At 52.2% G+C, this 12,604-nt stretch overlaps 1 protein-coding gene across 1 annotated transcript in view; it reads left to right on the plus strand.

The window, feature by feature from the left end:
• The first annotated feature begins 978 nt into the window (after positions 1-978).
• TPST2 (tyrosylprotein sulfotransferase 2) overlaps positions 979-12,604 on the plus strand; it is a 49,886-nt gene continuing 38,260 nt past the window's right edge. The window contains exon 1 of the mRNA XM_066370605.1: positions 979-1,052. The gene's annotated coding sequence lies outside the window, so the exon portion shown is untranslated. The remainder of the gene's footprint in view (positions 1,053-12,604) is intronic.

Below are 12,604 nucleotides of genomic sequence, written 5' to 3' on the forward strand. Positions count from 1 at the left end.
TGAAACTTAGCAGGTAATTTTATAGATAAAGTGTTTGTTATTATGGTTGTAACTATTGCAGATACTTGTAATAATAGGTAATATATACATACAGTAATAGGTAATATATACATACAGTAAAAATAAAAAATTCAAACAGGACAAAGAACAAAGATTCACAACGAAAAGGAGGGCCCCATTCCTTCCTCTCTTTCCTTCAGGTATTCAGTGCATATGCATTTGTGCACAGATATGTCTATTATGTGTCCATTTTACAGAGGGAGAAACAGAGGCACAGAGAGGTTAAATATCTTAGACTGAGCTGAGATCTACCAGCCTGGAGTTTTGGTTTATTTATGCATAGCAGGGTTTCTCATCCTCAGCACTATCTACATTTTAGGCTAGAATGGTTCTTTATTGAGTGTAGGGAGGGGGCTGACCTGGTCATTTTAGGACATTTAGCACCTCTACCCACTAGATGCCAGTAATGACTACCCCACCACCACCACCCAATAATGACAACCAAAAATGTCATCAAACATTGTCAAATGTCCCTGGGAGTGAGGTGGGGCAGGGCAAAACCACGCTCCTTGAGAACTATTGATATATTTGAATATATATGAATATCCCCTCCCTCTTTTTTCTTTGTTTTATGTTAACAGTAGCATAAATGCACCCTGCTCAGGGTCTAGTCTAGATTTCTTCTCTTACACCACTTCTTGGCGATCATGCCACCCACAGCTTATAGATAGAAGGGAACTCTTAAACAGAGCTGTCTCAGGAGGAAAAGTGGTGAGCGCCGGTCCGAGGGTAAGCCATCTGTCAGACCAAATCTTCCGGGGTCGGAGGGTCAGCTCCTGGGGCGGCCCTGCCCACCGCGTGGCCTGGAGGCGGGCCGAAGGGGGCGGGGGAAGCAGCGTGGGCGGGGCTGCACCGGGCACGCCCCCGAGCGACGTCACGGCGCCGCGGCCCCGCCCCCACGCGGTTGCCTACCCTCCCTCCCCGGCCCGGGCGGCTAGCGAGCCGGGAGTCGCTCGCTGGTCGCGCGGGCTGCTTAGCAGCGCTTCCGCACGGTAGGTGGCCTTGGGGCGGCGCAGGGGGCCTGGGCGGCAGTCGCGGGCAGGAGGCCGCCTGCAGGTCGGCCTGGGGCCCTGGGGAGCCTTCGGGCCTCGCGGTTTCTTTGGGGGGCCGGCGCGGCTGTCCGCGCTCCCGAGCTGAAGCCGGTAGAGAGGCAGCGCGGGCGGGCGGTTCGAGGATCCCCACCCGCGCGGGGCTCCGAGCGCTTTCCGCCGGACTCAGCTGAGACCCGACCCCATTCCCGCGCTCCCCGCTCCGACTCGGCACCCGGGAGGCGCTCAGTGTCTGTGTGTGTGTGGCGGGGGGCGGGGAGTGGGGGGAGCGCGCCGTGTCATCGCCACCCGAGTCCCCGGCCCCTCCCCGGCGCGCGGGGACCCCCAGGCGAACGCTGGGACGGACGGGAGGCGCGTGGAAGTTAACTTGCAGCCGCCGTGGAGTTACGAGGCGTATCAGAAGTGGAGGCATGGGGAGGCGGAAATCGCTGGCTGGGGAGGGGCGCGCCGATAGTATGATGTGGGAAACCTTCGTGAACTTGTGGGTCTCACGGGACGGAAGGGGCGAAATTTGGCCAAAGGGTCCACCGCCCGGCAACCTCCCGCTCTCAGTATGAGCTGGACGGAAGGTGTCTTGTAAAGCTGGGACTAAGAGTGCCAGCATGAGAAAGGGGGCATGGTCACCGAGGCTTCTGCATTCTTCTGGTCCAGGCACGCCTGACCTGGCAGAGACAATTACTGTGTGGGACAGAGGTCGAGGTCTGGCTTTCCCATTCAGAGGTCCTCCCCCTCGGGAGCAGGGGTGGGAACCATTTGATTCAACAGTTCATAGAAAGCACTGTGCCTATCACCTTGCCCCTTCCCCTGAGGCTCGTGGAGTCTCATGGCTCTAGGTCCAGCAGCTAGGATGTGGCAGGGCTTAACTTCACCCCCAGACCTCCTGACTTCGCATTTTAGTGGGATGTTGGAAACAGGGCTGACCAAATCCTACTCATTTTTCAGAGCCTCCTCCCGTGGCACCCCCTCCTGGAAGCCTTCTCTGGAGCTCCCCAGGCATTGTTAGGTGCTTCCTGTTTTGAACCCCACACAGGTAGCTGAGCCTTTACCTCACTTACCAGCCTCCTTGTGAGTCTGTCTCCCACCCTGAGCTGCAGACAGCTCTTGCATACCCCATCTCATATCCTTTCAGTCCAGCTGGGTTGCCTGTGGTTAGGCCAAGCTTTAGAATTTGGACAGACCTAGGTATGGCTCACTCTGTTTTAGTGATGTGGCCTGGGCCAGTCATTCTTCCTCAGCCAGCTTCAGTTTTCCATGACTGTAATAATTGATTTCATTTATTAACCATTTTACCCCATCAAACCCCAATTATACTGTTATTTACTTGATATGTATGTTTATATCACCTTATTTTTTAAAACCTCATGTAACTTATTTTGTAGCAGCTTGATTGAGATATAATTCCTATACCATACCATACAATTCACCCTTTTTAAAATATTTAATTCACTGGTTTTCGTGATAGTCACCGAGTTGTGCAACCATCTAATTATAGAACCCTGGAGCCATCAGCAGTAACTCCTCAATGTCTCCTTCCCTGGCCCCTGGCAACCACTAATCTCTCTGTCTCTGTATTTGCTGCCTATGCTAGACAGTTCATAGACAGTTCATGTCAAGGGAATCGTGCATTGTGTGGCCTTTTGTGACTGGTTCATTCACATGGTAGCATCAGTAATCCCCCCCCCCCCCTTTTTGGTATTTCATTACTTTTTATAGCTGAATACTATTCCTTTGTATGACTATACCACATTTTCTTTATCATGTATCAGTTGATAGACATCTGAGTTATTTCTACTTTTTTTTTTTCATTGTGCGTTGCAACACCTTACTTGTTCATTGATTGCTTTCTCATATATGCCTTGACTGCGGGCCTTCAGCAGACCGAGTAGCCCCTTGCTTGAGCCAGCGACCTTGGGTTCAAGCTGGTGGGCTTTTTGCTTAAACCAGATGAGCCTGCACTCAAGCTGGCGACCTCGGGGTCTCGAACCTGGGTTCTCTGCATCCTAGTCCGACGCTCTATCCACTGCGCCACCGCCTGGTCAGGCTTTTCTACTTTTTGGCTATTATGAATAATGTTAGGAATATTCATGTATAAGTTTTGTTAAGGACATATGTTTTCACTTCTCCAGGGTATAGCCCTAGGAGTAGACTTGCTGGGTCATATAGATAATTCTTTGTTTAACCTTTTAAGGAACTGCCCAACTGTTTCCCCAAGCAGCTGCACCAGTTACATTCCCACCAGCAGCACATGAGAGTTCCGATAATCTTATATAAATTTAAGTCTTCTCTTAAGCAATTAGAATCTTTGAGATCACTGGCTTTGATGTGCTAGTTATAAGTTATTTTCCGCTATGCATGAAAGTTGGTGCCTCTTTAGCAGGATAAGGAGTGTCTGGCATGTCACCAGGAACATCTGAGACCCTCAGTTAAGGAAACAGGTCAAACCTGTCAAGTGCTTAGCCCAGGGGTCGGGAACCTTTTTGCCTGAGAGAGCCATGAAGGCCACTTATTTTAAAATGTAATTCCATGAGAGCCATACAATGACCCGTGTACATTACACATTCAATAAAAAATTGGTGTTGTCCCAGATGACAGCTGTGATTGGCTCCAGCCACCTGCAGCCATGAACATGAGCGGTAGGAAATGAATGGATTGTAATATAGGAGAATGTTTTATATTTTTAACATTATTATTTTTTTTTATTAAAGATTTGTCTGCGAGCCAGCTGCAGCCATCAAAAGAGCCACATCTGGCTCACGAGCCATAGGTTCCCGACCCCTGGCTTAGCCCAAGGTGTCTGTGCACATTATTCCTTCTGTAACAGTGACAAATACTTGCTGAGGGTATTCTACCAGGCCCTGTGCAGGACAAGGGGAGGCCGCCGGGGCTTGCCACACCCACCCTGGAACCTGCACAGGACCTGTGGGCAGGACAAAGAAAAGTTATAAACTACTTGGACCTTCACACTCCCTGCGAGCAGGGGGGTCTCCTTGACAGCTGAGGATCCATGGAGGCTGGAGAGACCCTTGGGTTTCCTAGACTGCAACCCATGGGAAAGCCCTGTCCTTTTTTTTTTTTTTTCTGAAGTGAGAAGGGGGGAGGCAGAGACAGACACCCACATGCGCCCGACTGGGATCCAGCCGGCAAGCCCACTAGAGGGCGATGCTCTGCCTATCTGAGGTGTCACACTGTTGCAACCGAAGCTATTCTACCACCTGGGGCAGAGGCTATGGAACCATCCTCAGTGCCCGAGCCAACTTTGCTCCAATGGAGCCTTGGCTGTGGGAGGGGAAGAGAGAGATAGAGAGAAAGGAGAGGGGATGGGTGGAGAAGCAGATGGGCACTTCTCCTGTGTGCCCTGACTGGGAATTGAACCCAGGACTTTCACACGCACAGGCCGACGCTCTACCACTGATCCAGCCAGCTAGGGCTGGAAGGCTTGTCCTTTGACCTCAAAAAGGAATCTGGTTCTGCCTGTTCCCCACCCTGGCCTTCCATGCTCACTCTAAATGTGAACTTCCTTGGTGGCCACGTGAGTGGCCTTTAGTGAGATAGTTGAGACCAGGACCAGGTCTTCTGGTGGCTCTATCCAGCCTCTTCCACTTTTCTTCAGTTGTGAATACTCTCCCTTCCTTGTCCTTTTTAAATCCTGAATTCCTGTGCACGAATAAGGCAGCCTGGGGAAATGGAAACAGGGCTGAGGAGGCTAGGCCAGGGATTGCCCCTCTCTGGGCCTCAGTGTGCATGGCTGGGGAATGGGCATGGACTGAGCCAGAACGGATGCAGTAGCGTCTTGCAATCAGTACGGCTGTCAGAGGGTGTTATCCATGTGACTTTGTGGACCAATTTGTAGGAAGAGTGGCAGGCTACTGGTGTGGTTGATATTGGTGGTTTGCAAGCCTGAGTGTGTCCTTGTGGAAGCTTGTGGGGGTAGCCACGGCTTCTGGTCTCCCTACTTCCTACCTCCTCCTCCTGTCTGCAAGCCCCTTGCTCTCAGTGAACACATGTGCCATGCCTGAGGCCACTCCACAAAATGTTCTGGGATGCCTGCCCCCTGCCATGCCCCTTTTAGGGTATCTTCCACCCTGGGCTGTGGTCTGAAGAGGATTCGTGGGAATGGTTCACTCAGAGCAGCCCTAGAGCTGGGCCGAGCCCCAGAAATTGCAGGGAAGGACCTGAGGGTAGTGCCCAGGTACTCTGGGGAGCGTCTGGGGCTGTCTGTCACCTGGGGAGGAGCTTCATGTTATCCTGTGTGCTCAGATGGCAGGCAGCAAGGGGAGGGTATCGGCCCTTTGCCGAGTGAATTCGTGAATCAACCAGACTGTTGACCCAGGTTGTTGTGGCTGAAAGCAGGCAGGTGGCCCAGAAAGCTGGCTTGGTGGGAGCATGCTCAAAGGCTTCAGTCTGTGTTAGAATCCCGCTGATCTACTTCGAGTTTGTGTGTCTGGGGCCATTAGTTGCCTTCCCTGTGTGTCAGTTTCTTCATTTGCAGCAAAGAGGTGCAAATAAGGCCCAGTTTCTGGGGTTGTTGGACGGGAGGGGATGGCGGTAAAGTGCCTACCCTGCCACCAGGCAAAATGTGGGGCCCTGGTTCAAATGGGCTCTTTGGACTCTTGAGCATGTCCCTTTGTGAGCCATCTGTCTAAAGGCAGTGATTATAGTAAATGTATTTTATGTACTTTAAAACTCATTTCATTCTCCCAACAACCCTATGAGATGACAAGCTGAGGCACAGAGAGGTGAAGTAGTTTGCACAAAGTCACCCAGCTAGGAGGTGAGAGAGGCAGGTTTTAAATCTCTAGTCTACACTTAATTACCATCTACCCCTGTCAGTACCCTTTCTTAATGCCCAGCACATAGAAAACACTTAGGAAATGTCAGTTATTGTTACATTATTACATACTGTTTATTACATATTATGTTGTAAAATTTTTATATATTAGTAATAGATGTTCATCCCTGTCCCTTAGTCTACCTTTGGCTCTTGGCTTGTGAGATCTAGATTCCCAACCCTCACTCCCCCCTCCCACTACCCTCACTCTCAGGAGCAATGTGTGTGGGTGGGGTTAAGAGCTTGGAGGCAGCTGAGTCCCAACTATCCTTCCAGCTCACTGTGTCACATTGGGCAAGGTGCTCCCCCTCTCTGAGACTCAGTTTTCTCCTCTGTGAAATGGGTGTGCTGGGCTGTAACAGAAGCTGCCAGTCGATGGCTTCGACTCACAGCATAGTTTTTGTTTGGCACCCGTGGTATTTTATTTTGAATCAAGCCAACAGTCAAATATTTTCAGAGAATGATTCCAATTTCTCACTTCTGTTGGAAACGCAGAAGTTTGGGCCAAACCGGAGCAGCCTGAAACTGCTGCTGAGATGGCCTGGGCCCTCCTGGTCACCGCAGCCCCCAGCACTCCCTGTCGTCACAGGGGCGCCTGCCTGGCCCCAGGGGCCCTCTGGCCCAGCGCAGTGGTCAGGGCTCTGAGGACACCACACACATGCCTGGGTGTCACTTGAACAGGCACTTCCATTGCTTTAAGAACAATTTATTTAACTACTGGTTTCCATGCTCTTCAAGTGTTCTCCTATATCTCTCTGCCTTTCCAGAACCCCAGAGGCTCTCTGAGGCTTCCCGATGCCTTTTCTGCCACTATAAACCCTCAAGGCTTTTAACACATGGGAGCTTGTGCCCATTCCAGGCTCCCTGGGTGAGGAGCCCCTGTCTCGGGGCCGCCGGGACCCTCCTTGCTTGGTTCAGCCCCCAACTAACCCACAGTGAGATGTCCAGGGCCAGCCTCTGTCCCTCTGCTGTGAGTACTGGTGAGTGTGTACCTATGTCCCAACACTTCTGCACCATCCCAGATGCTGGGACCCCATCTCATACCTTTTCTCTGTCCTCACAAGGTACCAGGAAGGCCACCCCATTTCTCAGAAACTGAAGCTCAGAGACACTTTACCGAGGTCACACGGGCCTGATGGGACAGCACCAGGAATTAAACCCAGGTCTGCCCAATTCCAGAGGCTGCCCACTGGAGTCATCCATCTTTTCCATCACTGCATGGACATCTACTGAGTGACGCCCTCCACTAGGGTCTACTGTCACTATGGGTCCCCAGTGCCTGGCACTGGGCCTAGTTCACACTAGGCATGTGGTACCTCCTTGATCATTAGGGACACACAGGTCACAGGATTTAAATTGCCACCAGGTCTCAGTTTTCCTGGAGTTTACTTTCTGGTGGAGGCATCAGATGAGAAAAAGAGTGACCTACGTCTCTGACCTGGGGTGCTGAGCTAGGAAGTTGGGTACAACGCACCTCAAATTTAAGTGCTTACACAAACTCCCAGGGACCTTGTTAAAGTGCAGATTGGGTTCAGTAGGTCTGAGGCTTTGCTGTGATTGCATTTTAACCACCTCCCGTGGACTCCAGTGCTGCTCCTCTAAGGACCACACTTGGGCCAGTGAGAGCATACACCCACATCAGCCCACTGCCTGTTTTTATAAATAAAGTTTTATTGGAACACAGCTATACTCATTTACTTATATTTTCGTCACTCTTTCTCTATGGCTGCTTCCATCTACAACAGCAGCACTGAGTAGTTCCAATAGAGATCATATGGTCCATAAAACTGAAAATAGGCCCTGGCCGGTTGGCTCAGTGGTAGAGCATCGGCCTGGCGTGCAGAAGTCCCGGGTTTGATTCCTGGCCAGGGCACACAGGAGAAGCACCCATCTGCTTCTCCACCCCTCCCCCTCTCCTTCCTCTCTGTCTCTCTCTTCCCCTCCTGCAGCGAGGCTCCATTGGAGCAAAGATGGCCCTGGCGCTGGGGATGGCTCCTTGGCCTCTGCCCCAGGCGCTAGAGTGGCTCTGGTTGTGACAGAGTGATGCCCTGGAGGGGCATAGCATCGCCCCCTGGTGGGCAGAGCTTCGCCCCTGGTGGGCATGCTGGGTGGATGGGTGGATCCCGGTCGGGCGCATGTGAGAGTCTGTCTGACTGTCTATCCCCATTTCCAGTTTCCAGCTTCAGAAAAATACAAAAAAAACAAAAACAAAAAAAAACCCTGAAAATATTATCGGGCCCTTTACAGAAAGTGTGACAACCCCTGATACCATTTCTTGGGTTCCTTCAAGTTATATTTTGTGGTTTGGTGACTGTAAGGTGGTGATAAAAATAATGATTGGAGTTAATATTTGAGTGCCTACTTGGCTCAACTCTATCATGGGTCTTCATTTTATAGATGAGAAAACTGAGGCTAACAGGGGCCTGGTCACTGGCCCAGAGTCTGGACTGGGGAGTGGGTGAGGCCCATTGGGGCCAGGTTGTCTCATTCTTGTTGTACAGGAGCTTCTGCCTAGAACTTTTCCACAGCACATAGTTTTGTTTTGATTTTGACCTGTCCAAGGGCATTAGGGTGCCTACTTTTCTTTTTTTTTTTTTTCTTTTTTTTTTTTTCTGAAGCTGGAAACGGGGATAGACAGTCAGACAGACTCCCGCATGCGCCCGACCGGGATCCACCCGGCACGCCCACCAGGGGCGATACGCTGCCCACCAGGGGGTGATGCTCTGCCCCTCCGGGGCGTCGCTTTGCAGCAACCAGAGCTACTCTAGCGCCTGGGGCAGAGGCTAAGGAGCCATCCCCAGCGCCCGGGCCATCTTTGCTCCAATGGAGCCTTGGCTGTGGGAGGGGAAGAGAGAGACAGAGAGGAAAGAGGGGGGGGGTGGAGAAGCAAATGGGCGCCTCTCCTATGTGCCCTGGCCAGGAATCGAACCCTGGTCCCCTGCACGCCAGGCCGACGCTCTACCGCTGAGCCAACCGGCCAGGGCTCCTACTTTTCTTCATTCATGTTTCCCCATTTGTCCACAGCTATGCAGCCCATGCTGGGAATTGGGCACCTTGCTGAGTCCTGAGAAGTTGTGGGGAATTCACACCCAACACATTCCAGAGAGGTCGCACAGTCGCATAGGACGCTATGTGCTTTTGGGGGATACTGGTACAGGGATGGGAGACAGTTGGGGAAGGCTTCCTGGAGGAGGGGATAACAATTGTGCCAGTAGGAGTTAGCTGGGTAGAGGAGGGCAAGAAAGGTTTTCTGGAGGGAGGGAACCACAGGTGCAAGTTTGGAGGTGTGAGATGCTGTGGTCTTGTAGGTTTGGTTCATAGCATGGAGGATGTGTGTGTTGGAGGTAGAAGGTGGGGGACTAAAATTGGAGGTCAGCAGAAGTCAAGTTACAATGTAGCCTCAAGTGCCATGCTAGAGAATGTGAAAGAATTTTTCTCTCCAAGTCCCCCTCCACTCTCTGATGGCTTCCAGGGGAAAGCCTCCACTTGGTGCTAACGTGATACTTCTCCCCAGAGTTCTGTCATTTTAACAATGGGCCCATCGGGCTGGCGGCAGCCTCCAGCTAGAAGGCCTGAGGGTTGCTGCCTTTGCATTTATTTTTGCAGTTACTTTTTAATTATGGCATGTTTTTAATTTAAGTCAGTGGGTTGCAGTTTCCTTTGAAAATATTGAATCTATTTAACAAAAACATTAAGTGTAAGTAGAGGGGGTTCTGGATGTAGCCAACATCTGGAAGGTGGTTCTCAGCAGGTGGGAATTTGGGGAGCCTGGTGACAGGAGGTGTGGGATTTGGAGGGGGCCAGTCTAGCAGTGATCTTGCACTTAAATTTTCTGCTCCTCCGATGCTTCAGGAGCCTTGACCGAGGGGCTGGGGATGACTGTTAGCAACAGGGGTGCCACTGTGGGTGCTGGCTGTAGCTGCCGAAGCTGAGGTTCCTATTCTAGGCTGCTCCTGCTCCCTGTGTCTGTCTTGGTCTCTATTTTTGTCCTTCCCTGTCTCCTCCCCATCCTTGTCTCCCTCTTTCCCTGATTCTTGTCTGTCTTCCCCTATCTATCGCTCACTGTTTCTGTGTCTCCCCATCTCTGTCCATGACTGGCTGGCTCTCTCCATGTCTGTGTGTCTGTCTTCTTCCTCCCCCACTACTTCCCCTCTCCGACCCCCCCACACCACCCCCCTGCACAGGCCAGCAAGCACAACTCTCTTCCTTTCTCTTATGAAAAGCTGTGTCCCACTTCCTTTGGCTGTGAGTTACATCCTGTCTCGGAACCATCGGAACCCTTGCAGAGCCCGGGGGCGTGGGAGTGGGTGGTATGCCACTTGCATGTGGAGAGGTAGAGGCTCAGGGGACATCTGGAGCCTGAGAAGGCCACATTGCATGTCTAAGATTCTGACCCCATCCCTCACCCCGCAACCACCCACTAGCCCCTGCATAGAGTCCCACCCGCCCCACTGGCCCCAGGGCCGTGGGGGAGGGAGAGGAAGAGGAAGCCTGGGTTGGTAGCAAGAGGGCTGGATGCTACTTTGGTTTGATTTGGTTTGGGGCGCTCAGCAAGGCTAGTCACTTGGGGTGGGGAGTTGATTACTCTGCCTCTGGGCACTGGCACCGCCCACTGGTCATTGCCTTCGAAGCTCCACCCCCTCAGCCCAGCAGTCTTAGGTCGTTGCCACTCCCATGGGCTGGGCCCCCTTTGGGTGTCATGTGAAAACCCTGTCTTAGGTGGTTGGGTTGGAGGCTGGCTTGCCCTCACCCACCTGCTGGGGGGCAATGGGCAAGCTCTTCCTCCCTGAGGTGCTGGGGATTTCTCTGTGCCTTCTAGGGACGACTCCCACCCTAGGTTCGCCCTGTGCTTGCTCTCAGGCACAGGCCGGGGCTGCCTCAGCCGTGGGAACCTCAGTCCTCTGGTTATATGTTGTCTGGTTTGTCTTGGGTCATAGGCATACTGTTATATCACAGGGCCTCCTGCAATTGGCTGGGAAAACAGAAGGAGACGTGGCTCCCAGCCTCAAAGGATTTGGGAGGAGTTCCTACGCACATCGCTGGGGGACGAGCCCTGGCCCCTGCCCTCCTCACCTGTCCCTTCCCCCTCCTCAAAGGAATGCAGCACCTTTGAGCAAACAGGGTCCCCTGGCATCTTGTTCAGCACGTCTTGCTGCCTCCCACACCCAGAGTTCCCCTTTCAGCAGGTCTGGAAGGGGCCCTAGAGTTTGCGTTTCTAACAGGTTCTCCAGTGCTGCTGACATTGCTGCTCGGGGAACACACTTTGAGAACCACTGTAGTAGAGGCTGAGCACACTCTAAAACTGAACAGGGCCAGTTCAGGCCCCGGCTCCACTAAGAACTTGCTGTGAGCTCTCAGGCAAGCACTCTCCCTCTCTGAGCCTCCACTTCCTCGTCTATAGAATGGGATAACAGCATCATTCTCGCAGATCCATTGTGAGGATTAAGTGTGTAAACATACGTGAAGTACGTAGAGTGGTGCCTGAGCTTGGAGTCGGCACTGTCTGTGTTTGCTGTTTTACTATTGTTGTTATTTGTATTAGTTGTTATTTAGCTGCCCCGCCCCCCAAGCTTGTGTTTACGCTGAGTCCTTAGCCACTCCCCTAATTTCCAGTGCCCTTTCACACCTCCGGGCTTCTCTGCTCAAGCTCTTCTTTCTACCTGGGCACCTGGGCACCAGCTAAAATGCTGCCTATCCCTTTAGACTCTGCTCACATTCCTCAAATTCCTGCCTCCCACCCCCCACCCTGCCCTGCTGGGATCTCAGCCCCTTCCTCTGACCTTCTGATCACATGACTTCTTAATCCCCCCAGGCTAGCTCTTATTTCATGCTGACCGTTATCCAGTGACTTGGCTGTCCTTCTCCTGTGCTGACCCACAAGCTCCTTCAGGTCTGACAAAGGAGGTCCCCTGGGAATGTCACCTTCAAAGTACAGCCTTGGTGTGCTACAGGAAGGCCAGGCCCTCTCAGCAGCAGAGCAGAGAGGTCAGAGAAGGCTTCTGAGGTTATGGGTAGCACTCATCTGGGCTGTGGGACTTCCCTAATTAGTAAGTGGGGGAGGGGCTTGGCATCTGAAAGCCCCAGGTTCAAATCTCAGTTTTACCATTTGGAGCTGTGCAGCCTTTGCTAACTTTCTTACTTACCCCCACTGATCTTCATTTTGAAATGATACTGCCGTCACTTACATCGGAGGCTTTTGTGAAGGTTCGGGGTGTGTGTGGGGGGTCTCACTTATGCAGCAGATATTGAGCACCTTCTGTGGGCCAGACTCCGTGCTAGGCATCAGGATCCAGCTGTGAGCAGGACGGACCGTCCTTGCCCTTGGGGAGCTGCCATTTTAGGGGACAGGAAGGGAGATGAGTCCTCATTCATCTCCAGAGACCCAGAATCAATAGGGTATACACAGAGCTACAGCAGAAGAGCTCTATCACAGGAACTGGTCACCCAGTTATGGAGTCTGAGAAGCCCCACATCTGCCATCTGCGAGCTGGAGACTCGGGAAAGCTGGTGGTGTAATTCAGTCCAAGTCCGAAGGCCTGACAACCAGAAGCACCCATGTCCACGGGCAGGAGAAGAGGGATGGCCTAGCTTAAGCTGAGAGAGCAAGGTCACCCTTCCTCCACTTTCTGCTCTATTCAGACCCTCAACAAATTCGATGGTGCCTATG

Source organism: Saccopteryx leptura, chromosome 2, assembly GCF_036850995.1.
Source record: "Saccopteryx leptura isolate mSacLep1 chromosome 2, mSacLep1_pri_phased_curated, whole genome shotgun sequence".
Classification (NCBI taxonomy): Eukaryota; Metazoa; Chordata; class Mammalia; order Chiroptera; family Emballonuridae; genus Saccopteryx; species Saccopteryx leptura.